This window comes from Pinus tabuliformis, chromosome J (assembly GCF_031772625.1).
Source record: "Pinus tabuliformis cultivar Carrire ecotype Pingquan chromosome J, CPIR1, whole genome shotgun sequence".
In the NCBI taxonomy this organism is placed as follows: Eukaryota; Viridiplantae; Streptophyta; class Pinopsida; order Pinales; family Pinaceae; genus Pinus; species Pinus tabuliformis.
The window spans coordinates 230,948,873-230,972,864 of NC_142295.1; the positions used below are offsets into that span (position 1 = coordinate 230,948,873).

At 39.3% G+C, this 23,992-nt stretch overlaps 1 pseudogene; it reads right to left on the reverse strand.

Annotated features, from left to right (window-relative positions):
• Nucleotides 1-330: 330 nt before the first annotated feature.
• On the reverse strand, nucleotides 331-1,040 carry LOC149226571 (SNF1-related protein kinase catalytic subunit alpha KIN10 pseudogene; annotated as a pseudogene).
• Nucleotides 1,041-23,992: the final 22,952 nt, after the last annotated feature.

Consider the following 23,992-nt stretch of genomic DNA (forward strand, 5'->3'; position numbering starts at 1 on the left):
CCCTTGTTATTGTTATAAAATTTGTGATGATCTTTGATTTCATCCCAAATATGAGGAGGCTTGGTACTTAGGTGAATGTTCCTGTTGGTAATTGCAGAGGTATAAGGCTAGTTTATGCCCCTTGGATCTGTGCACGCCTTCCATGCTATTCTAGTAAACCAGCAGTCGTGAGGACTCAGAGTGCAAAGATAAAGAGGAAGGATCAAGAAGCGATGTGAGTTGTCCTTGGCGAGATGAAGGAAGGAATCGACAATGGCTTGGTTCCGGTGAAAATTTCGCCATATTATTTTGTAATTTTCTCTAATTGTTGAGTCACGGATGGAATATCTGTTAATTTTGGATATATGTTCTTTGTACAAGATAACCATTGGAGATACGACACCAATTATCCAGCATCAAATAATATGCAACTGTAGCCTCATTCTGTATTCTGCTTCGAAGGGATTCTACCAACTGGTTCCTGTCAAAATTCCTTTTAATCACCTCCTGAAGAATTTCTTCATCAATCTTTTTGCTTGTTGAATTGTATCAGGTGGGGGAACTGCCAAATAGCGTGGAAGTTTCTCTAGAAACCAGGGATGTTGATGAATCTTTGGAATGGTCATCCTTTTCATTGGATTGACAACAAGCATCCTTGGGATCAAATCCCTTGCTCCAGATGACAAATGACTCGGAAGTGTGTATATTCCACCCTTTATTTTCTTGAAGAGATTTGGAATGTTTTCATCATCAAATGGCAAACTTCCACAGAGAAGTGCATATAATATAACTCCGCAACTCCAAACATCTACCTCTGGCCCTGCATATAATTTACCTGATATTACCTCGGGGGCAGCATAATTTGGGCTGCCGCAATTTGTTTTAAGAAAATGTCCATCGCGCATAACATTACTAAGCCCAAATTCTGCAATCTTAACAGTGCATTTGGAATCTAGCAATAAGTTTCCGGGCTTAATGCCTTCTAGGGCAATGATATTGTTGCTACCAATACCTATTACAGTAGCTGTGGCTGTGCTAAGAACAAGGTGGGATTTGAACATGTACTAAAATTTTTAGTGGAATAATCTTGATGTTCTGCGTCCAAGGCTAAGCAAATGGCACCCAGTCGACTGAGATAAGGAATTGACACGATTCACTGCTAAAACGCTGAGTCTGCTCCAATAATTTGTCCCAATGAATTCTTAATGCAAGGATTCAGCTCCATCAGAATAATCAACCTTTTCCTCAGTGTATGGCTCGGCCCCTTGTTGAAGAAAGTGTTGAAGGGAATCTTGTTCAGCATATAGTGAAACCCTCGGCCCCTCTAATTGTGCTCACAACTTTCCTTTTAAACAAAATATGGCTGTATTATTTGATTTTTGGCGACAACAATAGATAAGCACTTGCGCCTAGTAGATAAAATATCTGCTCAGCTAGGGCCCGATTGGATTCCTGCTTCTCGGATTCTTGCTTCTCGGCTACCAACATATGATCGGAAAAATACTTGAGTACTGAACAATCGTGAGAAGGAGTGAACGGGCCAGAATGCCTTTAGCTGCTAAATGAGCCTGGCATTTGCAGCTTCTACACCTTTTGAAAACTACGTGGAGGCGAACTAGATTAAAGATGTGCATTATTTTTTTAATTTTTTTAAAAGGGAACGAGCACAAAATTTTAATTTTTGAAATCATTTCACTTGTATAAGTGACTTCATACACTTTATTTCAATTTTTTAAGTTACATCATAAAGTGATTTTTTTATTATAAATTGATATCAAGCCTTTGGAGGAATAAGGACATATTTTAATATTTTGGAGTGATAAGGTGAAATTATTTTTGTGAAAAGGTGCATTTTTTTTACTGGAGGTATAAGTGTGAATTTCTTTGAAGTGATTTTGTGGAGTGATAAGGGTGTTGTAAATTTGGAGTGATAAGTGAATTTGTTTGAGTGAAATTCATTATTCTAATCCAAAGTAATATTTTACTTTGAGAGTGATTGAGTCACTACAGGTAGTTTTTGAAGACAATTTGCTTCCAAAGTTTTCAAGTGTGACATTCTCATTGAGAAGTTTCCAAGAAAATGTTGTGACATTGAAGAATGATGTATTCCAGTAATTAATAAAATCATAACTTTTTATGGTGCTTGTGTCCTAGATCCGCCTGAAATTGAATAAGGGGATCTTAGGTACACCATGTGTAATAAATGCATGTGCATGACTTGTGTTCAAATTATCTCTTTGTATTATTCTTAAACAACTACATGCACATAAGCAAGCTTAAGTATAAGAACGCTTAATCAAGCTCCTGTAATAAAGCTTAAAGTACACAAGCACAAAGTGTCACATCATCAACTTGATAAGATGATCTTACAAGCAAGCACATTTCACATCATGTAATCAAAGCAATCAAGTTAAGGACGCTACAAAAATCAAGCATTTCAAGCCAAGACAACATCAACATCATCAACACTTTTTGTATCACTTGCAGATAAACATTTTTTAACTGAATTGTACGGGTTCATTCTTGGTTGTAACCGACACCCTAATTTGAATTGTTAAGGTGCATACATTAAGTCAAGTAAGTCTTCAACTGAGTCATCAAGATTGAACTTGTCATTTGTCTCTTGGGTGCATTTTCGATAGTGTTTGACACCCTTCCTTTTTTAAAATCAACTCATTCAGTGAGTACATTCATGAAAGCACAAAGTGTCAGTAATCAATCAAGCAAGTTCAAGCAATCCATCTAGCACACAATCATCATCAAACGAGTGTGAATTCTAGTATTCTATTCTTCAAGTGAGCAATAAGAAATAAATCAAGCGAGCGTGTCATTCAAACAATCAAAGCAAGCGAGCATATCATTCAAACAACAAAGCAAGCAAGTGTGTCATTCAAACAACCAAGCAAGCGAGCGTGTCAAAATCAAGTGTGAAAGTTCAAATTACGACATCTACAACAAACGAGCCAGTGCGAAGTTGATTGAAGCATTCAAAAAGTGTGAGTGAAGCATTCAAGCAAAGCGATCGTCATCAAGCGAGCGTGGCATCAAGAGTTCAAACAACCAAGTTATAAAACTCTAGCAAGTGTTTAAAGCATCAGCAATCAGCAACAATACAAGCGAGCCTGAATTCAAAGTGAGCAAGCTAACATGGTGACACACATTCAACTATCCCAAATTCTTAACAATTTGATTTTATCATCAGCTGGCGACATGGTGCAAATCAGCAAAACAACTCTTGCTGATATTCAAGTGCATCTTCAACATGCACATGAAATGATTGAGTTCCTTCAATTGGATTCACAACTTCAAAGAGATGAGTTGCAACAGAAGAGTGATGTTTCCAAGTCTTTCATCCGTACAAATGAAGATAAAGATGTTGATTCCAAGTCACTGATCCAACCAAATTTAAGTGTCGAAGTGGTCCTTGATCCAATTCAACTTTCTTCCAAACCAATCATCAAGCCATGGGAAGAAACCCAAAGTAACAAAAATCAACGAGGATTAGGATATGCCAAAGATGAAAAAAAATTGCATATCTCTGATTATTCTAAGTCGATAAACTTCATCAGTGCAAATGACATCAACAAGCCATGAGAAAGTTGCAGGAAAACAGACATGTGCGCAAACTGAAGTTGTAGTCAAACCAAAATGCCTTGATTGTCAAAGAACCGGTCATCTGGAAGATCAATGTTTTGATCTCCATCCTTGTCACCATTGTAGCAAGTCAAATCATTCATCAACACAATGCAGCACACGACAAAAATCAAGAAGATTTAAGATTGATTATTCATGGATTGATCCTTGGGAATGGTCATCCACGGTTAGAAGATTGTATAAGTTTTACAATCTAATTCACTCACACATATTGCAGCCAATAGTAAAATGAAGATGGTCATCTCGTGTAGTTGAATGGGGGAGTACAACAGTGAAACTCTCCTACACCTGAAGGGGGGGAGTTCAGATATCAAATGCAAATGATTTTCTCTCCTTTCAGCTGACAAAGGGGGGAAAATGTCAATGAAATTGACAGTGGTTGTCAGACTGAAATTCTCGACAACATCAGCGAAGCAGCCAGTGGGAATTTTCAGTGGTTGTCAGACTGAAAGTTTCGACAACATCAGCAAAGCAGCCAGTGGGCATTTTCATCAGTGAGTGAGCATCAAAAAAATTCGCCAGCGGGCGATCGACAACAAAGTCAACAGTGAGCATTTTTCAAACACAGCAAAGCAACAATGAGTTATTTTTCAACATCATCAGCCAGTGAGCGTTGATCAAATTTTGTTAGTGGACACATGATGCTGATTTAAAGCAAAGGACAGATGGATCCTTTTGTAGCTTGACACGTGATGGAGTTGTCAAGCAGAATTTCAGAGATGACTCAGACTTTCAGCTGATTCATGGTCTCTTCATATTGCAGTTTCTTTAGCATCTAGCTTTGGCGGTTTTTCAGGCAAATGTTTTTTGAGGATCAACTTGAGAACTTGGAAGAGGGTTCCTTGTTCTTATTTTGGATTTATCATTGGGGGGAATGTTAGCCTCACTCTCATAATAAAACAATTATAAATCCAAAAATCATAATTAAATAAATCAAATCTTGAGAAATAAGAGTTAGTTCCTCAAACTAGGGAGTTTAGTTAGGATGAGAGATTCTCTCCAACTAGTTCTCCTAGATTACTGTTTTGTTGAGAAAATGTCTCAACCAAGTTTGTCCAAGATAGACGTACTATCTTGAGACCAACTTCCTCATGTATTTATTTGTCCTATTATCATCCTTTGTACATTGGATTGATTAATAATGAGAATGTGAGGAACGTTATAAGGCTAAGGCCTTTTCCGCCATGTTTGGTTTTTCTAGATGTCTGATATTTATTTTATGAGTGTGAGTGTTTTATTATTTGTTTATTAGTTTTCTTCAATGCATCCAGCTAGTGTACTCCAGATAACTTAATATTCTCTCATCAGTAACTCATGCATGTCTATTATGAGAAAGACCCAGTTGAGATTAAAGACAGGGACAATGTACTATCAGTTGCATGTTTTCTCCTATAAAGGAAACTCATGCATGTAGAAGGAAGAAGGTTCCTTGAGGATTGTACAGTTTTACAAGGTGTGAGATCAGTGTTACACTTGGTAACAGGAGGATCACCCAGGAGAAATTGCGCAAGGAAATAGGAGGCTTGGAGGGCAGAGGAGAAGGTTTGTGAGAAGCCTTGTTTGCCTGTGAGCATCCAGGAGGATTGTACTGAGAGTTGGTTAGCTGTGAGAGCTAAGGCTTTGTATTATTCTGATATATTTCCACCTTGTATGATAATACAGATAGTGGGGTTTTTAGCTGAGGCTTTCCCCTAAGTATTTTCTGTGTTTCACGTGCATTGATCTTCTTTTGGTTATATGTGTTCAGCTCTGATTTAGCTCGATCTTTAAACTTCCGCAAGTTTGATAGTAGAAGTAGATTATAGTATTTTGCTTTGGTATATTGAATTATTGAGTTAATCTATAGTTAGATTTTCTACATAGATCTCAGAAGTAGATTTGTAGAGAATTTGCAAGAATTTCTACAGTAAATCATTGTGACAATACTTGTGGCCAAATGTACACAATGAATTCCTACATTGATTTCAAAATAACACATTTCTCTATCAAGTACTCTATCATGGTTAGTTGGAGGGTCTGTCCAAACCTTAACACATTATCCAATCAACTCCTTGATACCTGATTGACCATTTAGACATCGTACTCAACCCAACAATTTGAGCTAGGTACCTCTTTTCTATTACACAATACCTTAAATGTACTATAAGGATGTCCATTCACTACTATAAAGTCTGTAGGTAAGCCTTCCCATTTATGGGTGCTCTTCATATATGTGGTAAAGATATAATCCAAAACCCAATTCAAGTAGGGAGACCATTTGACAATTGTGTAGAACTATATCCTTTCTGTATCCAACATCAATATCGTCTCACACATGGCTAGCTTTGTTGGCATCCCCTTTCACACAACCATGTATTCCCTCATTGCATCTAACATATGTACTACATCATTCATTACATTAGTATGATTACTCATTATCAATCCATTAAATCATGACATATTAATTCATGAATGCATCACAAAAAATCTACCAATATTTATATGCTAGCAACTTCCTATATTTTCCATACCCTACCCGAGGTATCAATGATGTAATTTTATTCAATCATAAACATATGATTGAAGGCATTCTTACCCGATTCCTTCCAAATCACCAATTGTATTAGCATGACTAGTTTTCACACCTGCATAGTTTCATTTAACATTCTTGACATAATTTGATCAACCGATGCCTCATGGGAACTCACATGATCCCTTAATCATCCTCTCAACAAGCATCATCTTGTATTTTTTCTTTGCATGAGGTTGTTCACTGTAGACAACTACACCCTCCACGTATTCAAGCACTCTTAATCAACACATCAATCATAACCATGTTCATTATCATGCCATACCTACTACATGCATCATAACACTTTTAAATTAACAATATTAGAAATGATCTAACATACACATATGCATTCTACCACATCATTTCCAAATGTGTTCTTTAGTTCAAATGCATTAATTTCTTCTAATTATCAACATTCCAATGCCTAGAATATTCACACATATTAGGTTTCTCTTTCTTGAGAACTATAATAAACAATATGGGAGGAGTCAAGGGATTATCCATTCCTATTGCTATGCATAGTTTGGAATCCATTTTTGGAGTACATGCACATTACCTAGCCTTACCTACCCTACATTTCCTACCCTTTAGGAGATATTGCTATTCTTAGTAGTTATTATTTATAGTATGTCTATTTTTAGCAAAGGGTGCCATGTAGGATGGCATGTGGTAGCGACTGGGCATTGACTAGGTAGTGACATGGCTGTTTCTTATCCATTAATGTGCACTTCCTTATCCATAGCCAATTTATCCACAAGTGCACACTTCTTTCCTATTTTTGGATAAAAACCTTACCCATACCCTTATCAACTTACCCCTTTATTCTATGAAACCTTATCTTTTGAGTTTTAGTCCTATTTTTTTGGGTTTTTCTATATTTTTGGAGTTAGGAAAGTTATGTGTAAGTTCTATCTTTAGTCGTCACTTATTTTTGGCTTATCGTATCCTTTGTCAACTCTATTATTCACCCTAACTCAATTTTTGGCCTATTTAACTGGAACTAAGGAAAATTTTCATTTCTACTAGTTGCGCATGCACAAGGAACCACACTTAATGCACATTATTCCTTTATATGAGAGTGTAATTTAATTGTACTCAAGTCAAAGAAAGTAATACAAGTGAATTTAGATTGGTCTTTTAGTCTCTTAGTTTTTTGAGTGATCTTTTATTTTCTCTTCTCTTTTGTGTTGCAATTGCTATTGCAGTTTTTTGTCACAACTAGATCTTGTGATTAAAATCCTACATGGTATCGTAGCTTTTATGATATCCCAGATTCAAAAATTTTACATGAATAACATAGCTAATCTACTCCATGGCCTTTTTTCCAATCACATAATTCATTGGTAGCTATGTGATTCATTCAAGCATCTATGTTTATTAATTTTTTACTAACCATACTTGTTACTTTATCAACATATCACTCTGACAAGATAGAGTTCTATTATGAGAAAAGTTTCCCACTTTTATCTAAATATTTCTCACCATTCTATTCCTTTGTAGGTTTTGTTGCCACTCATGTTTGGGTATTCCCAATCAATTTTTATAGTTCTTCACGTAGAGCTACCTTCCTTAATGCAATCAACATACTAGAACACCAAGGATAGCCCATGAGTTCAATTAGATTAACTATATGATAACATTTTAAGACATATATGGTCTTTATTTACATATTTACTTTTCTTTAGTTATTTTTCATAACTCTATTCTCTTGTTAGAGTTTTCATGCGACACATCCACATATGATCACTTTGCCACACAACTCCCTTGTTGCAACATCCAATAACTCTCAAAATGAACATTATTTCACGAGTTAATAACAACTGTATCATTTCAAATGTTTACATATATAAAAATAAGCATGCCTTCACACAATGCAACCAACCAAACAATGCATTCAAGCATATATGTATGTACATACATACATATATATTAGCATGCATGTGCACATGTATATAACCTACACATATTCCTCATTACTCATGCACTTTTACAAAGAGTTATGATCTCATGTTCTATGAGAGTTCACACTCATTCACATAAGAAAATATAAAGACACAATCACAAATGCACTTCTCTCTTCCAAGAGGTCACTCTTGCATAGTTTCTTTATAAGCATTTCGTGAAATGTAACATGGCTTCCAACCTAAATTCAACTAGGTAGCAAGAAATCTTGCTACACAACCAACACATTCACGCATTAGATACATAGACATGCATTCAAGTAAGTAAACATTTATATTCCTCTTTAGGAATTAAAAACCTTTACTCTATTGGATTATAAGCATAAGAAAACTTCACTTTCTCATGCATACATGATCCTTCCGAGTGTTACAACTAAGTCTCATCAGTGATGCAATATACAACCTAGTTCAAAAATACATGAAGCACCACATTTAGACATATTAGAGTCCCTAAAGGGGTTCACATCATCTGTTTACTTCACATAATCTCACCATACCATGTGGGGGGGGGGGGGGGGTTCATTGTGAACATAAAATCCAACCATGGACATCGTTTTTACCTTACCATGGCAATTTATCAATTTTGAGTGCACTTCCAAAGATTCCAAGTATGGTCATGGCCATATATTCACATCTAGATAGTCAATCCTTAATTTCATCCACCACAAGAAAATTGAATGACTATAGCACATTTCAAACTTATAGATCAATTCCTTAAGCACAAGGAATTTAACCATACATGCTTTATCCTTTGCATAAGCAATAATTACAACTACAAGAAAATTTGTGAACTCATACTCTTAGACAATACTTATGATTATCAAGACAACACGTTTTTGCATTCACTTGGACTAAAGTAGATCCAAAATATTTGAATCAAATATTTGATATCATTTTCTCATGTACCCGACCCCCTAAACATCATTAGGTTGGTGGGGTAATGAATTTCTAAACTTAATCAACCTTTCTAGGCACCAATATAAAGCTACTTCTAAGCATACAAGATCATTTTGCACAACAGAGATTTCCAATGACTGTACTCTTGCTCAATTGTGAACTACGAGGAGGATGTTATGGCCTCTCAAAGTTTTCATGCATGTTTTCCCAAGGCATCAAAACAAACTTAAGGTGTCACCACGTGGCTCTTCCATGTCACCATATGTACATTTCCACATTAACATCTGTATAGTGACATCTAACCTTATGTATCATTCCACATCATCTTTCAAACATCCCATTTTCCACTTTGGACCTTGCTATGTTACCATTGATATGATCCACATCAACTTCTGTACATACTTTTAGCCTACTCTAAGATTTTATTTTTTCATCTTTGCACCAAAGTAAATGCAATGTATTTCCTCTCAACAATATTTTCATTTCCATGACATATCACCAAGATCTTACCTTTCCTGTGACATATCATATCCCAAGGAACTTCTTGTCTTTAAAATATGGAAACCTTTTTGCATTAAAAGGAATTTATTTTCCTTGTGACAAAGGGAACCTTCCATTCTTAATCACATCATTGTAGTATTTTCCTTGTGAAATGGGAAGACTCTTCACTTGTACACAACATCCAAATATTTTTCTCCTTGTGAAACAAGAAACCTCTTGCCTTTTATTGCATCCAAAGTTTCATGGCGATAAAGGAAATATTTTTTTCCTTCATTATTGTGCCACAACTTTTTCTCTTAGTAAGTGTATTACCTTATTTTCTTTTCTTTTCCATTGATAAGGGAATCTTATTTCCTTCTTTATTGCATCAATTTTTTTCTTCTTATTTTGAGTGGTGTTTTTGCACCCAAATATTTTTTTTTTCACAATAAGGAATCCTCCTTCCTCCATTGTTGCACCATAATATTTTCTTGTGGGTGACATATCACCTTTGTAAATCTTTCGTCCATTATGACAATAGGAAATCTATTATGCAACCAACTCACAAAGCAGAAGAAAATATAGATCAACGACTTAAAATTGATCCATTTCGAGGGGGAAACCTCCTTTACATTACATAAATGAAAAATTCTTGGATGATACAAATGATAAGACCTCCTTGGTATCTATAGGAGTCTAAGGGGTCACAATATAATTAGAGCCTACATAACAATAATAATGTAATGGCACATCAATAATAATAGTTGGCTTCTATGGGGCACAACAATAACATGGGGGATACATGGGCACAACAATAACAGTAAGATGCTACATTAACAATAATAACAATGGGGATACACTAGTATTATAGGGACCTAACATGCCCCTCTCCTTCAAAAAATTGTTTTCCTCAACACTTGAGTAGTTACAGATTATTTTGTATAAAATTCGCATCCTCCCATGTGGAATCTTCAATGGGTAAGTTCTTCCACTTAATGAGATACTTTGAAATTAATCCATTCCGTAGCTGTCAGGTTCTTGTTTTCATGACTGCTTCAACCTCAAATATGGTTTTTCCTTCTTCGTCAAGTTCTGGAAACATTGTTTGAACTGGAAGCTTGTCATCGATAACCATCTTTAAGCATGAAACATGGAAAACTGGGTGTACTCAGGAAGATGCAAAAAACTCCAAATTGTATGCCATAATACTAATCTTTTGAAACACCTTGTAAGGAACATATTAATTGGGTGATAATTTGTTATCCTTCTTAGCTTGCTTGAGGGACTTTTGTTTGTACGATTGTAGCCATAAAAATACCCAATCACCTACATCAAAACTTCTTTCACTGCGATGTTGGTCTTCCTGTTGTTTCATTCAATTCTGCGCTAGAGTGAGGTTATCCTTTAAGAGTTGGAGAACTTTTTGTTGATGTTCGATGTGATCTTCCACTACTTGAACCTTAGAATTTTCTCTTAAAGATGATGTGATGGATGGTGCATGATATCCATAAAGTGCCATAAATGGGGTCATTTTTGCTGCAGTATGGAAGGAAGTGTTATACCACCATTCAGCTAGAGGTAACCACTTGACCCATTATGTTTGTTTATCATATGCAAAGCAACGAAGATATCCTTTCAAACATTTGTTCACTATGTCAGTTTGCTCGTCAGATTAAGGATGACAAGATGAGCTATGAGATCATTGAGTACCAAGATAAGAAAACAATTCGGTCCAAAAATTTCCTATGAAAATGAGATCTCTATTACTTACAATAATCTTTGGGTTTCCATGTAGATTTTGAATTGTTTCCATAAATGCAGTAGAAAACATGTGCATACTTGGTAATTCTATCAACTACCACCATGATGACACTCCTTCCTTCAGACTTGGGTAAACCTGTGAAAAAATACATTGAGACCTCCTCCCAACGGTGACTTGGAATGGATAAAGGTTGTAATAGACCCGAGGTATTCATTGTCTCAACTTTGTTTTGTTGGAAAACTAAACATTCTACCACAAAATTCTGAATATTAGATTTAAGGCCATCCCAAAAAATTCCTTCTTGACCCTATTGTAAGCTTTTAAAAATCTCGAGTGCCCTCCTAAGGGGAGCTGTAAAATTCCAAGAGAATATTTTGCTTGATTTGGGAATTCTTACAAAGATATAAGCGATCTTTGTACCATAATGAATCATTTTTCCATCTAAATGTATTAGATGTACTAGTATATTATTGCAACTTTTGAATGAGTGTCCACACCTCTTCATCATTCTTCCATTCATCCGTTGCTTCGGTTATCCAATCAAGTTGGATAATAGAAATGGCACAAAGCAATGTTTCCACATCCTCATCCTTTCTTGAGAGTGCATCTGCCACAATCATTTGCTTCCATTTTTTGTAGATGATTTCGAAGTCATAACCCAACATCTTTGTGACCCATTTTTTCTTCTCTTCTGAAGATAATATCTGTTCCAAAAAGTATTTAAGACTTTCATGATCTATTTTTACCTTAAAGTGCCTTCCCATTGGGTAAGGTCACCATTGCTTTAGTGCATGTAGTATTGCCAATATTTCCTTCTCATAAATAGGTTTGTGTAAATACATTCCCTTGATTGGACGACTTTAAAAAGAAATGTGTCTTCCTTCTTGCATTAAAACAAAACCAATTCCATTTTTTGAAGCATCACATTCCACAATAAAGGTTTTTGTGAAATCTGCGTAACTAAGAACGATGCTTGGCACATTTCCTCTTTAAGATGTTCAAATGCCTTCCTTGCTTCTGGAGTCCAAGAAAATGCATCTTTCTTTAGTAATGTTGTTAGAGGTGTTTCTATTCTCCCATAATTCTTATAAAACTTGTGATAATACCTTGTCAACCTGAGAAAACCTCGAAGATGCTTTATGATTGTGGGGATTTTCCATTTCTTAATGGCTTTATTTTTGTTAGGGTCTACCTTAACACCCTCATGAGATACAACATGACCCAAGTTTTCCACCTCCTGTATTCTAAAGAAACGTTTGGAGGATTTTGCATATGATTGTTTCTCCTCCAATAATTTGCGCACCTTGTCAACATGTTGAACATGATCCTTCTAAGACTTGCTATAGATTTGTTTATCATCAAAAAATGCTAACACAAATTTTCTAAGGAAGGGTTTGAAAATGGAATTCATCAAACCTTGAAATGTGGAAGGTGCATTAGTAAGGCCAAAAGGCATGAACAAAAATTCATAATGACCCTCATGAGTTCTGAATGTTGTTTTCAGAATGTCTTCAGTCTTCATTCTAATTTTTGATGATATCCTAAACAAAGATCCAACTCGGTGAAGTAAATTGCTCCGTGTAATTCATCCAAAAATTCATCAATGACAGGAATGGGAAATTTATATTTCATAGTGATCTTGTTGAGCTCCCTATAATCCGGACACATACACCATGATCCATCCTTCTTGTGCACCAATAATACTGAGGCAGAGAAAGAACTTTGACTATGTTGAATTATACCGACCTCTAGCAATTTTGCAACCATACATTCAATTTCACTCTTTTAAGAATAGGGATATCTGTAAGGTCTAATGTTTGGAGGAACACTTCATATAATAAAATGAATAGCATGATCTTGGTCATGAATAGGTGGGAGGCATTTGCGAGTCTCAATTACCTTGGAATGATTATCCAATACTTTTTGGAGATATGGAGAAATAAATGATTTCGATGTTTGAACCTCTAGTGAGCATAATTTTTCAATTACACCCCATTGTTCTTTCTTAAGAATATTTGTCCTGCCATTAGAGATGATTATCTTTCTTGGTTTCCCTATGATACCCCTTAATTCAACTTTCTTTCCTTCTATTGTAGTAGCTACAACTACCCTCCAAATTTTTTCCTTAGCCTGTTTTGGAGCCTCCCTACCAACCTTCATAGCAGCTTGCCTTGCTTCGTAAAATCCTCAAGCTTCAATGCCTTTCTTGCTCACAGGCAGCCCATCGATCACAGTTTGATCTTTTCCTTTCACAGGCTGCTCATCCAGACTTGGTCCAGCTGTAGGCTGAGTAGCTTCCCAGTGAAATTTGCGCATTTCTGGAGGGAAACCAGCTATTCCCTCCAGGAATTGTGCAATTCCCTCTGACAGCCTGTTGGGCTCCAGGATTGCACAATCCTACCAATCAACCCTCCCAAAAAGAATTGCACAATTTTTCCCATCAACCGGCAGCTCAATCCAGGATTTGCGCAAATGTGGGTAGCAGTCAGCTGTTGGGCCTAGAAATTGTACAATCCCCTTGGGCAGTCAACCTAGTTTACAATCAGAAATGTGCATTTTTCTCCAGCAGTTGAGTAGTCACTTGCATGTGTAGCTGAGTTGACCGATTCCCTCGGCGACCGAGCAAAACAGACTTGCATGCATAGGCTGCTTCTCCCACGGTAGCATGTAAAGGCATCCCTTGTTCCAGTGATCTATGTTTAGCAGTTGGAGGTTACATGCAAGGAGTAATTTCGAAACCTCCCTCCAAGTGTCGCTTCCTCCTAGATTTGTGGCATGAGTGTCATAACCTCGATGTTATCAAAACTCATCAACCAGATGCTACAGAGCTCATTCCTCACATCAACCTTATATCTTTGACATCCCACATCACATCTAGGAGCAGTTGGCACATTTAGCTCAGCTGTTTTGGGGTAAGCTCGCTTCACATGCCTTGTGCTGCATTTCTGTCACTTTTTGTGTATTCGCTTGTGTGAGTGTTGTTTTCTTGATTTCTTTGAACGCCTGCTATCATTTACATATATTCTAGCTTGTCCTAGCTTTGTTTCAATTTTCATTGCTATCTCACTACTGTCGCATGCATGAAACTGTTTTGCACGGACGTTTGCCCAACCAGCGAACGGCCTCACCCACATGCATGTTGATCTGTTTGCTCAATCCTCCATTCATGTTTTGCATGCACTGTTTATCACTTCTGCTATCACTTAGTGTCGCCATGCATTTCATCGACTTACTTGCTTTCAGTTGCCCGTCGGCGAGTCGGGCCAACCTTGGCCCGGTCTCTGCCTTCACCAAGGCTACATTGCGCAATCTGGAGAAGGAAGGCTCACCTTCCTCTCTAGATTTGCGCAATCTAGCCCAACACTGGCCTCCTAGACTGAATTGCGCATTTCTGGAGGTTAGTGGCTACTTGGCCCAAAAATTTGCACAAATCTGTCCTTGGGCTAGTAGTCTTTCCCAGCTGGAATCGCGCATTCCGCAATCCCAGCAGCCAACTGCCCAAATGGATTGCACATTTTGCAGTTCCAGCAGTTAGTTAGTCTCCCAATAGCTCGGACTATGCCTTGTGTAGTCTTGGTAATCGGTCTCCCAACCTTCTGGCCGAAATTGCGCAACCTTCACAATCATTCACCCAGGTATGTTGTAGGTCATTTCTCATGTTCATTTTGGTTTTCGACTAACATATTTCTTTCTATGAGTGTTGCCATGTCTCCAGGTATCACAGGTGTTCATCTGCCTCTCAGTAGTACAGGTACAATGGTTTCCAAGAGAGCAGAGACGAAGACACTGTTCAGAACACGCTTGGGGATGCAGTCGATCAAGTGTCAATGGGCTTACCTACTCATGAAGACATCAAGTTGTTCATGGACAAGGACATCAAGCAGTAGCATCACAATGAGCAACATCATGAACAATAGTTGAAGGCAGCATACTGAATGCAGCGAACGCAGCAAATGCAAGAGAAAGGTTGTTGAAAACATAGAGGCGGAGCAAAGTTGCAAGATCAAGCAGATCCACTGATAATGAAAGCACTTTAGAGACTCAGAATATGAAGTGACGACATGATATGAAGATCGTGCGAAGGTAGAAGATGGAATAAACAAGGAGTTACATGTGCTGAAGCAGCAACTCAGGCAAAACATGAAGTTGCACAGACTGTCTAATGAGTTGTAGTAGGAACCGAAACAACAGTGGGCGCAAAATGCACTCATAGATGAAACTGCGCTAGTACAAGTTAATGATCCATCCCAGCAGTGTACACAGAGAAAACATGGTGAGCAGTGTTGTTGATTGCATGCAAAGGATCCAACAACATGCATGTCGTTGAGTGCATGCATGCAATCCAACCCATTCAACACACTCACCAAGGCAAAGACAAGAAACAAGTCCAACTGGGGCTGAACATGCACTTCGGCAAGTTGATGCGTATGACCACCAACACACAATTGAAGATCAGCATGGACACTATGCATCAGTGTGTTGCGGTTCAACCGTACCCAAGAAGACCATGCACATATTAGCAGACAGGTTGGATGAAGGGGTCGAACCAATGCACCGGTTGCAACGAAGGCAAGAATTCGCTTCAGCAAGATGTCACCATGAGGTGCATGCACACCATCACGGATGAACAAGCTTGGGATCAGCTCACCAACTTCACCATCACAAGAATGTCAAAGAGTTGGTCTCATCGCAGTGAACTGAGTGTCAGCGATGTCTTGCAAGGCTTTCTCAAGCCATGTTGTCTCACATGAGTACATGTGCATTGTAATGTTGAGTCATGTCAAGTGTAATTCAAGTGTCAACAGTTGGATGTAACAATCATAGAGTAGGTGAAGAGTCATGAGGGAAGTTGAACTGTCACAAAGGGGAATGTCAAGGGTCACCCAACCCTTTGCTATAAATAGTCCCTCATAACTCATTGTATAGGCTTTTGGTCAACCAACCTTCTACTAAGACTATCTTGAAGAAGGCTTGGACAGTATTGTAACGCGCCTTGGCTTCTCCACTGCACGGAGCTAGTACATCTCTTTGGAGGAGCAGGTAGATGTGGCTATAATGTTCTACTGATAGGGCTAGCAGGTTTACATGGTGTATTATATGATTGTGACTTACACTTCTTTATATAATAAAAGACAACACATTTTCATGCATATGTTGTTATTGTAGTTGGACTACTCCGGTTGCCTTAATGATATATGTTGTTTAACTTATGTACTTGTGTATGAACTGATTCACATGAAATTATATGAATCTTGTTGTTAATGTGTTGCATATGTTGTTAATGTTGTCACCGTCCATGTCGACTGCTATGCTAGACACCAGACAGACCTTTCTCTAAACCTTTTTATATCAACCGTCACACTCATCTCAGAATAATCTGTGAGTGCTATTCGTGTTATCTTACCTTGTATGTTGGGACTGCCGCATCCATGTCGACTACTCTACTGGAAGTTGTGCATGTCCTTTGTGTTGTGTGTTCCTAGCTGAGTTGGGACTTATCCCTTTCAACCTGGAACTCACCTTCACTTTCCTCCCCTTTAGAAGTGCCGAAACCTCTCATACTCATTCCTTGACTCACTGCATCAGTCACACCCTTGCTATTGACAGAGTTATCTTACTTGCCTCTGTGCGACATCACAGTCAAGGAATTACCTTATGACCCATTGCTGGGATTCCTACACCAAATGAACTAAGGTCTAATTGGGACTTCTTACTGGGGAGATCCCCTTGACATGTTGGTAGGTCCATCACTCTCAACATTTCTGGCGCTAGAAGGAGGGCCTGATGACAAGCAATGTCCTCTCATCTAGTTTTGAACTTTTGCATATATTTCATGGAGTCTTGCATTCTTCTTCCCCCGAGGTGTTTTTTGAATTGTGAAGATGTCTCCATATCAGGGAAGCTTTTCGATCTCTTGTCCACTCACATGTATGATGGTGAAGGCGAAATGGCCTGGCCTGAGCACTTACATAACTTCCTTTCCATGATTTATGAGGAATATGAGTTCACTGACGAACAGGCTGGTCTGCTGCTTGCATTCACATTTCGTGAATCCCCATTTCGTTGGGTGCTCAGCCTACTGGCTGACACCATGCACTCATGTCAGCACTTATGTTATCTTATTGAAGACACGTTCCATAATTTTGATCTAGACCATCTTGACTAGAAACTGTTATAGCAACGGAGGGCTCCGCATGAATTCGCTATTGATTTTTGGCAGCGCTTCCGTGACTTACAATTTCAAGCTCCGAAGAGCCATATGAAGTTTGCTTATCTCTAGGACTGGTTCAAGTACTGTCTTAAGAAATCTGCCCATCCCAAGAGGAGGCTTGATGTTAGGCCTCTCTCAACCTTCTTCGTTGATGGAACTGTGCAATCCCATGTGGGAGCAGGCATTGTCTCAACAGACTGTTTGCCTCCCTTTAATTCAACAGTTCCACCATCACCTAGTGATGTTGAAGATCATGTTTGCACATTTGTTCATTCTTCACACCCTCCCAACATCACTCCACTAAATTTTTGCGCAAAGTTGCTTGTGAGTCCTTTGAGTTACCACATGCATTCTTTTCTTCGACCTCTGTCTTCGCACCCAGGTGTTCCTCCGGATGATGTTGTCTTGTGTTCGTCTTTTCCAGACTCTTCACTTGTTGTGAACGAGGAACAACCCACTGATGGAGTTGGTGTTGCACAACCAACATGTGCTGTCATTCATGAAGAGTATGAGTGGGAGCTTGAACATCAACACTCGGCGAAGGATGACTCCCTTCCGTCTGAGCCCCCTCTGTTCCTTCCTAGCTTCTTTGGTGAACTTTCCATCCATGATTTTGTGTGTGTGTCTTCATCTATGGGTGCAACCATTGTTAATCACTTACAAGACTCACCGGATGCTAGTCCATCATTTGACAATGGAGAGGATAAATTATTCATTGAAGATCCACTTGATCCTTCATCTATCTTTTCTGGAAACACAGAGGATGAGTTCGTTCGCTTTTCATCTACACCTCTATTTGATTCATCTGATCATGAGGATGCCGAAGAATTCATTTATTTTTCTGATCGTGGCAGTCGTGATCCATTTTCTTCCATTTTTTTATCACGATCATGAATCTATCGTAGTTGATCTTTTGAAGCCACTGGTTTATGATGATCTACCTGATGATGAAGTTGAGACACCCAAGACTATCGAGGCACTTCAGCTCGAGATGATGGTTATGTCAGGTCCTCGCTCTCTTGGGGTTAGTCTCACTTCCGATCATGAAACTGTTCAATCACCCAATGCTCCTCATCACTCATCTATATGCATTGAAGAACCATATCACACACATATCACACTTCCTCCACTTGAATTGCACGATCCCATTTCTCATGCATTTGAGGAGTCTTACATTGCAAGCACTCATGCATGATGCAAGTTATCTTTGTTTCTTTCGTTTGCTTGCATGTCTCAGTCAAGAGTGTGCTTTTGCTTCAAAGTTGCACGTAGTGTCACACAACACCATGATAAGTCCACAGACTGTCCATCATGCACATGCACTCACTTATGTCCTGTGGGAACTTTGAAACACAAAGTGTGGCTGTCTTCACTGTCATATCTTTCTTGTATGCTGGTCCGCACAACTGGGTTACTCGTGGACCAAGCCTTCACCCACATGGGTCTACCAATGCACCAGTGGTTGCATTGGAAGTATCACTTCACGTGATCAGGCCCATGCACCGTTAGTGTAAGAGTAGGAGTAGTGTTTTCTTTTAGTTGTTTGCTTGTATGCTTGTTTACTTTCATACTTTGTTTTCTTGTTTGTTTGCTTGCTTTTCTTTCACTTTTACTTCTGCTCTTGCTTTTCTTTGTTGTTTGTTTCATTCATTCATAGGTTAGTTTGCATGAAATCATGTGTGACTCATTAAACGAGCTGGGTAAAGTACAAGAGGGTTTGTATATCTCTCACTACTTGGTTATCTGTCATCTTGCCTCTGTATGATGAACTTGTTACTCTTAGTCCATGATATGTTGAGGGAAAATACATACTCTTTGAAGTGAACCTTGTTGTAAACACAACGCTTGCACTCTAACTAGTGTCACCTTCTCTAGTCGATTGTTTTTGGGTTAACCCTTGTCAGCCCAGTCAAGTAGAGTAAGGCGAGGGGGAAAACCTTAACAGGCATGTCAGAGATATAATAAACTAATTCTCTACTGGAACAACCTCCTCTACTCTCAATAAGTCGTGATCCCTCTTCTGCCTCTGAAATGAATAAGTGCTATGCACAATAAAAATGAAAAAAAATGAAAATTCAAAATGAATAAGGCAAAAGAAGAGAAAGGCTTCCTGTACAAGGAGGTGATGCAAGTAACTTTTCCGGGGTACTGACCAAGCTGACTGGTAGTGGAGCCATGCTTGTGTTCCTATGTGACTCCACCGGGGTACTGTCTAGGCCTGCTGGCAGTGGAGCAACACTAGAGATGAAACTTAGACTCTGACGACTATACTGCTTGTGCACTTATATACCCCTCAACCCCAATCGAAACAACTGTGTTGCCTTGGCTTGGAATGTGTGTCAATCGACCAAGAGTCTGGCAGATGCTACATCTTACAATCAAGTTAGTGTGAAACCAAGATGAGCTAAGAACTGAACAATACTTCCGGAGGTGTTAGACTTGCTTCTCACGAACAAGGTCCATTCAGAGAGTTGGAGTTCTACCAGTGTGTCACCAAGTGTTGTAGCGGCTACAACCACCCTCAAAAATTTTGTCTTAGCCTGTTTTGGAGCCTCCCTACCAACCTTCACAGCAGCTTGCCTTGATTCATCAAGTCCTCAAGCTTCAGTGTCTTTCTTGCTCAAAGGCAACCTGTCGATCACAGTTTGATCGTTTCCTTTCACAAGCTACTCATCCAGACATGGTCTAGCTGCAGTCTGAGTAGCTTCCCAGTGAAGTTTGCGCATTTCTGGAGGGAAACCAGCCATTCCCTTTAGGAAGTGCGTAATTCCCTCTGACAGCTCGCTGGGCTCCAGGATTGGGTAATCCTGCCAGCCAACCCTCCCAACAGGAATTACGCAATTTTTCCCATCAATAGGCAGTTCAACCCAGGATTTGCACAAATCTGGGAAACAGTCAGCTGCTGGGCCAAGAAATTGTGCAATCCCCTTGGGCAGTCAGCCCAGCTTATAGTCAGAAATGCACATTTTTCTCCAACAATCGAGCAGTCGCTTGCATGTGTAGCTGAGTTGACTGGTTCCCTCTGGGACCGTGAAAAACAGACTTGCATGCATAACTTGCTTTTCCCACGGTAGCATGTAAAGGCATCCCTTGTTCCAGTGATCTATGTTTAGCAGTTGGAGGTTACATGCAAGGAGTAATTCCGAAACCTCCTTCCAAGTGTCGCTTCCTCCTAGATTTGTGGCATGAGTGTCATAACCTCGATGTTATCAAAACTCATCAACCAGATGCTACAGAACTCATTCCTCACATCAAACTTGTAGCTCTGACATCCCACATCACATCTAGGAGTAGTTGGCACATTCAGCTCAACTGTTTTGGGGTAAGCTCGCTTCCCATGCCTTGTTCTGCATTTCTGTCGCTTTTTGTGCATTCACTTGTGTGAGTGTTGTTTTCTTGATTTCTTTGAACGCCTGCTATCGTTTACATATATTCAGCTTGTCCTAGCTCTGTTTCAATTTTCATTACTATCTCACCATTGTCGCATGTGTGAAATTGTTGTGCATGGACGTTCGCCCAACCAGAGAACAACCTCACCCACATGCATGTTGATCTATTTTCTCAACCCTCGATTCATGTTTTGCATGCACTATTTATCACTTCTACTATCACTAGTGTCACCATGCATTTCATCGACTTACTTGCTTTCAATTTTCCGTCGGCGAGTCAGGCCAACCTTAGCCCGATCTCTGCCTTCACCAAGGTTGCATTGTGCAATTTGGAGAAGGAAGGCTCACATTCCTCTCCAGATTTGTGGAATATGACCCATCACTGGCCTCCTGGACTGAATTGCACATTTCTGGAGGTCAGTGGCTGCTTGGCCCAAAAATTTACGCAAATTTGTCCCTGGGCCAGCAGTCTTTCCCAGCTGGAATCGCGCATTCCACAATCCCAGCAGCCAACTGCCCAACTGGATTACGCATTTTGTAGTTCCAGCAGTTAGTTAGTCTCCTAACAGCCCAGACTATGCCTTGTGCAGTCTTGGCAGTCGGTCTCCCGACCTCCCGGCTGAAATTGCGCAACCTTCACAATCATTCACCCAGGTATGTTGCAGGTCATTTCTCATGTTCATTTTGGTTTTTGACTGACATATTGCTTGCTATGAGTGTTTCCATGTCTCTAGGTATCACAGGTGTTCATCTGCCTCTCAACAATACAGGTACAATGGTTTCCAGGAGAGCAGAGATGAAGACACCGTTCACAGCATGCTTGGGGATGCATTCAATCAAGTGTCCATGGGCTTACCTACTCACGAAGACATCAAGTTTTTCATGGACAAGGACATCAAGCAACATCATCATAGCAAGAAGAATCATGAAAAACAACTGAAGGCAGCATACCGAATGCAGCGAATGTAGTGAACACAGCAGATGCAAGAGGAAGGTTGTTGATAACATAGAGGCAGAGCAAAGTTGCAAGATCAAGCAGATCCACTGATAATGGAAGAAACTTTGGAGACTGAGACTATGAAGTGAGGGCACGACATGAAGATCGTGTGAAGGTAGAATATGGAATAAAGAAGGAGTTGCATGTGCTGAAGCAGCAACTCAGGAAGAACATGAAGCTGCACAAACTCTACAATGAGTTGTTACAGGAACAGGAACAACAGTGGGCACAACATGCACTCACAGATGAAACTGCGACAGTACAAGTTAATTATCCATCAAAGCAACAGACACATAGCAAACATGGTGAGTAGTGTTGTTGATCGCATGCAAAGGATCCAACAACATGCATGTCGTTGAGTGCACACATGCAATCCAACCCATTCAACACACTCACCAAGGCGAAGACAAGAAACAAGTCCAACTGGGGTTGAACATGCACTTTGGCAAGTTGATGCACATGACCACCAACACACACTTGAAGATCAACACAAACACTATGTATTAGTGTGTTGCCGGTTCAACCATACCCAAGAAGATCATGCACATGTTAGCAGACGAGTTGGATGAAGGGGCCGAACCAATGCACCGGTTGCAACGGAGGCAAGAGTTCGCTTCAGCAAGATGTCACCATGAGGTGCATGCACACCATCACGGATGACCAAGCTTGGCATCATCTCACCATCTTCACCATCACAAGCATGTCAAAGAGTTGGTCTCACCGCAACAAACCAAGTGCTAGTGATGTATTGCAAGGCTTGCTCAAGCCATGTTGTCTCACATGAGTACATGTGCATTGTAATGTTGAGTCATGTCAAGTGTAAGTCGAGTGTCAACAGTTGGATGTAACAATCATGAGGGCAGTTGAACTGTCACAAAGGGGAATGTCAAGGGTCACCCCACCCTTTGCTATAAATAGTCCCTCATAACTCATTGAATAGGCTTTTGGTCAACCAACCTTCTACTAAGACTATCTTGAAGAAGGCTTGGAAAATATTGTAACGTGCCTTGGCTTCTCCACTGCATGGAGTTATTACATCTCTTTGGAGGAGTAGGTAGATGTGGCTGTAATGTTCTATTGAAAGGGCTAGCAGGTTTACATGGTGTATTGTATGATTGTGATTTACACTTCTTTATATAATAAAAGCCAGCACATTTTCATGCATATGTTGTTATTGTAGTTGGACTGCTCCAGTTTCCTTAATGATATATGTTGTTGCCGATAATGGGCCTAGCCACAACAGATACATTCTATGGAAGATTTCCTTAGGTTAGAATCAATCAACAGGGCCTACCTCTTGGTCGCTTATCGTGCTTGATGATGTTCTCGCTTGCTTGCTCCAACAATCTCTCGCTTTCTTCTTCAAGCTCCTGAAACAGGTAAACAACAACAACAAACGAACATAATGATAGAAAAATTGCAATTCAACCTACTTAATAAGTAAAGAAGCATTAAGAAACAAATATGTAATATTACAAAACATCTAGGAAGTCAATCGATAGTTGCATATATTAATATTCAAAGAGAGATTACAACCATTCATCTCGACATCACAGTCTTCCTCTGACAAGAATAGGTTCCCACACACTTCTGCTAGCACTTCATGATGGCTCCAAACAACAATAGTTTAAAAAATATTCTCTTTAGGCTTCACTCCAAACCAAACACACTTCTCCCTCACACAACTAGATGGCTACAACTAGTAATAGCTTTCTTGTCTAAAATAGCATATTCACAATCAGCCAAAACTCTAACTCTGATTTTCACACTAGTTTGTGCTTGGGAAGAAGGGAGGCTTATATAGGAAAGATGGATGGGAGATGGATCCTCTTCTCATGGGAGAAGGACTTATCCCTTGAGGTAGTTCCATCATTATAGGGGAAAGGATCCCAAACTGTCATCCTCGACCCCATCCAGCGAAACCATTTACCAGACTTCCGTTATGGAGCTTTTAGAGATGGAAGCTTCAGCTCTAATTTAAAAAACTTTCCATAACAGGATCGACGCGAATGGAACACAACTCAATTGCACTGATCGATGCAGGGAATAGTGCTAATCTCTACACATCGGTGTAGGGGAGACAAAGGTCATTAGCGTCGGTCTTGTAAATT